Source organism: Microtus oregoni, unplaced genomic scaffold (assembly GCF_018167655.1).
Source record: "Microtus oregoni isolate MIOR12 unplaced genomic scaffold, Mior012 000101F_ref0000407, whole genome shotgun sequence".
NCBI classification, from domain to species: domain Eukaryota; kingdom Metazoa; phylum Chordata; class Mammalia; order Rodentia; family Cricetidae; genus Microtus; species Microtus oregoni.
Genome location: NW_024544715.1, coordinates 1,883,517 through 1,887,918, shown reverse-complemented (window position 1 = coordinate 1,887,918; position 4,402 = coordinate 1,883,517). Strand labels below are relative to the sequence as shown.

Here is a 4,402-nt window from a genome sequence, read left to right as displayed (position 1 = left end):
TCCCAGAGATGCAGGGTTGGTTCAACATAGGAAAATCTACCAATGTAATCCACCATATAAACAAACTGAAAAAACAAAACAAAACAAACCACATGATCATTTCATTAGCTGCCAAAAAAGCCTTTGACAAAATACAACATCGTTTCATGATAAAGGTCTTGGAGAGAGCAGGGGTCCAAGGAACATACCTAAACATAACAAAGATAATATACAGAAAACCAACAACCAACATCAAAGTAAATGAAGAGAAACTCAAAGTGATCCCACTGAAATCAGGAACAAGACAAAGTTGTCCATTCTCCCTATACCTATTCAATATAGTTCTTGAGGTCCTAGCTAGAGCAGTAAGACAACAAAAGGAAATCAAGGGGATACAAATCGGAAAAGAAGAAATCGAACTCTATTTGCTAATAATATGATGGTTTACATAAGCAGCCCCAAAAATTATACCTAGGAACTTTTATTTTTTTTAAAGACCCTTTAACAAGCTTTGATGAATCCACTTCATAGCTGCCAAGCCGTCACATATGATCCACAAATAAGAATGGTAAGATGTGGAAAGACGAGGAAGTTTATTCATGCCACTGAAGAACTTGGGGTTCCTTAAACACACACATACACACACGTTTAACATATGTATATAGGTGTATGTGTGTACATCTATGAGTGTATGTGGTACACATGCCTGTGTGTGTGTGCCTGTATCGGGAAAGCAGAGGAGGGTGTGGGGAGGCCTGCTCTATCATTCTACCTTAATCTTTTGAGACAGGCCATCCTGCTGACTGAACCAGGAGCTAAGATGGTAGCCACCAAGCCTCAGCGATTCTCCTGTCTCTGATGCCCTTGGGTGATGGATCTTGGTGTCAACTTGACTGTATCTGGAATGAGCTAAAACCCAAGAAGCTGGGAGGGATTTTCTTGATTGGGTCATTTGAGGGGGAATACCTACCCTAAACTTGGTATCTTCCTGTGGCAGCCCACAGAAAAGGTCATAGAGAAAGGCAGCTTTTGCTTTTTGCTCACTTGCCCTTTCTCTCATAGAACCTGTGTCTTTGGGATTCCAATGTGGACTGGAAACTGGCAGCTCTTTAGGACTTCTCTAGGACTCCAGCACCAGATTCGAACTGCTGAGACATTAAATCTCCTGGACTGAACAACTAACTACAGGATCCTTGATGACAGCCATCATTGGACTACTCTGACACCAGCCTATAAGCTCCTCTAATAAATTAATATATACACATACATATATGTGTGTGTACTTACATACATGTGTATATATACACACATACATACTTACATATATGCGTGTGCATTGTTCATTCTGTCCGTTCTGTTCCTTTAGAGAACCCTGACTAATACACTCCCTCCATCCTACAGTTACAGGAATGTGTCGCCTTTTACATGGGTGCTGGGGATTTGAACTCCTGGTTTTCTGATCATTATAGGCATATACTGCTTATTCAAAGTGGCTTTCTAGGATGCTAACACTACCAACAGAAACATGTAGGGGTCTGGAGCTTGGCCTGAGTCACTACCATCTGTCCTCCAACCTCTCCAATCATACCACAGAGATGCTGCAGGGTTAGAGAAAATACCTTCAACATTCCAGACATTTATTGTCAAGAATCTCCGTTTGGTTTCCAGTTCAAGTGAGGGAGGATACAGTGGAGATGCCGAGGCTGGGATGAGACAAGGTATAGTACCTGAGAAAATTCTGAAGGAACCGGACCTGATACAGGGGGAAGAAGGGTGCTTGAAAGTTCAGGGTCACCACTGTGAGTCAGTTAGGGGATTTTGATCTGTTACTGTGTTTAAAGGGACATCCAGGGCTCATGGAAGAAATTAAAGCAGCTAGAGTTGGGTAACAAGATGGAGGCTGTATGAAGTCACTGTTCACGTGAAGGAGGGCACTTAGGATGCCAACATAAGGAGAATGACTCACTTGGTAAGTGGGAATCTAGTTCCTTATCAAAAGAACACAGTACTTGAGACTGGGCATATAGCTCCGCAGTAGGGAGGCTTCCTAACGTGTGCAAGGCCCTAGGTTCAAACCTCAGTATTGGAAAACAAACAAAGCCAAAGCAGTAGCAAAAAGGAAGTGGGGCGCTGGGGAGAGAACCCAGTCAGTAAACTGCTGTGAGAGTATGAGGATCCTTATGCAACAAAGGAACAAGTTTCCAACCCTGGTGCTGGTGTGTATGGAGTGAGAGATAGGGGTTGGGGGATTGGGGAGCTGGTCATAACCCTAGGGTTCTTAGGTCCGTCGGCCTAACCAATCAGTGAGCTCCAGATTCTTTGAGAAACACTGTAACACTGTGTCTTAGTTACTTTTGTATTGCTGTGATATACCACCATGAATAAGGCAACTTATAAAACAAAACACTTAATTTGGGGCTTATGGTTTCAGAGGGTTAGGGTTCATTCTAGTGGAGCAAAGGAATAGCTGAGAGCTCACATCTTGATCCACAATCCACAAGGTAAAGAAAGACACAATCCACAAGGTAAAGAAAGAGCCGGCTGGTCTGGTTGCCTCCCTGTGTTGGGCAGGGCGCGCGCAAGGGTTCCGGAGGATTCTGGCGGTACCACTCACGATAAGCAGGGGTGTCTGGGTCTTCATGTCGCTCTTGGAATGTGGGTCGGGGAAGAAGAAACCGGCCGTTCAGGGTGCTGGTTTTCTTGACAGCCAGGACTGAGCTTAACCCAGAGGAGCGACCGCGTGAGGCACCAGGAGCCCACCCGGCGCTGGGCGGGCGGGTCCATTTTGCCAGGTCCACTTTCTTTTGGGGGTGAGCGGCCTGAGATCCAGAGACAATGGCTCTGACGGGATGGAGCCCGAAGGCGTCATCGAGAGTAACTGGAATGAGATTGTGGATAGTTTTGGTGACATGAATCCCTCAGAATCCCTCCTCCGTGGTATTTATGCCTATGGTTTTGAGAAGTCCTCTGCCATCCAGCAGCGAGCCATTCTTCCTTGTATCAAGGGTTATGATGTGATTGCTCAAGCCCAGTCTGGGACTGGGAAAACAGCTACATTTGTCATATCAATTTTGCAACAGATTGAGTTAGATCTAAAGGCCACTCAGGCTTTGGTTCTGGCACCCACTCGTGAGTTGGCTCAGCAGATACAAAAAGTGGTCATGGCATTAGGAGACTACATGGGTGCCTCTTGTCATGCCTGTATTCGGGGCACCAATGTGCGTGCTGAGGTGCAGAAGCTGCAGATGGAGGCCCCCCATATCATCGTGGGCACTCCTGGCCGGGTGTTTGATATGCTTAACCAGAGATACTTGTCGCCAAAATATATTAAGATGTTTGTACTGGATGAAGCAGATGAAATGCTAAGGCGTGGGTTCAAGGACCAGATCTATGATATATTCCAGAAGCTCAACAGTAACACACAGGTAGTTTTGTTGTCTGCTACAATGCCCTCTGATGTCCTTGAGGTGACCAAGAAGTTCATGAGAGACCCCATTCGGATTCTTGTTAAGAAGGAAGAGTTGACCCTGGAGGGTATCCGCCAATTCTACATCAATGTGGAACGGGAGGAGTGGAAGCTTGACACATTGTGTGACTTGTATGAAACCCTGACTATCATCCAGGCAGTAATCTTTATCAATACCAGAAGGAAGGTGGATTGGCTCACTGAGAAATGCATGCCTGGGATTTCACTGTTTCTGCCATGCATGGCGATATGGACCAAAAGGAACGAGATATGATTATGGGGGAGTTCCGGTCTGGTTCTAGCAGAGTATTAATTACCACTACTGACCTGTTGGCCAGAGGCATTGATGTGCAGCAGGTCTCCCTAGTCATCAATTACGACCTTCCCACAAACAGGGAAAACTACATCCACAGAATTGGCCGTGGCGGTCACTTTGGCCGTAAAGGTGTGGCCATTAACATAGTGACAGAAGAGGACAAGAGGACTCTTCGAGACATTGAGACATTCTACAACACTTCCATTGAAGAGATGCCCCTCAATGTTGCTGACCTCATTTGAGGGGCTGTCCTGCTACCTGGCCATAGCCAGGGTTCAATCCCTGGGGGGCTGAGGAACAGCTGGATGGGGGAGGGAAGGGAGCCAAGGGATGGACATCTTGTTTTTTGTTTTTTTGTTTTTTGTTTTTTTTTCTCTCTTTGAATAAATGTCACTGTTTTGAGGCAAAAAGACACTGGGAATGGCACAGGTCTTTTGGAACCTCACAGCCCTCCCCCAGTGAATCACCATCTTCAACAAGGCCATACCTCCTAGTCTTTCCCAAACAGTTCTACTATCTGAACCAAGTATTCAAACTAACCTACGGGAGGAGGTGTGTCACTGGGGACGGTCTGTGAGGTTTCAGAAGCCCACGCCACCAGGTCCTCTCTCTCTCCCCCTTTCTCTCCAGTTTGTGGATGG

At 45.9% G+C, this 4,402-nt stretch overlaps 1 pseudogene; it reads left to right on the top strand.

Annotated features, from left to right (window-relative positions):
- Positions 1-1,936: 1,936 nt before the first annotated feature.
- On the top strand, positions 1,937-4,003 carry LOC121443164 (annotated as a pseudogene).
- The last annotated feature ends 399 nt before the right edge of the window (positions 4,004-4,402 follow it).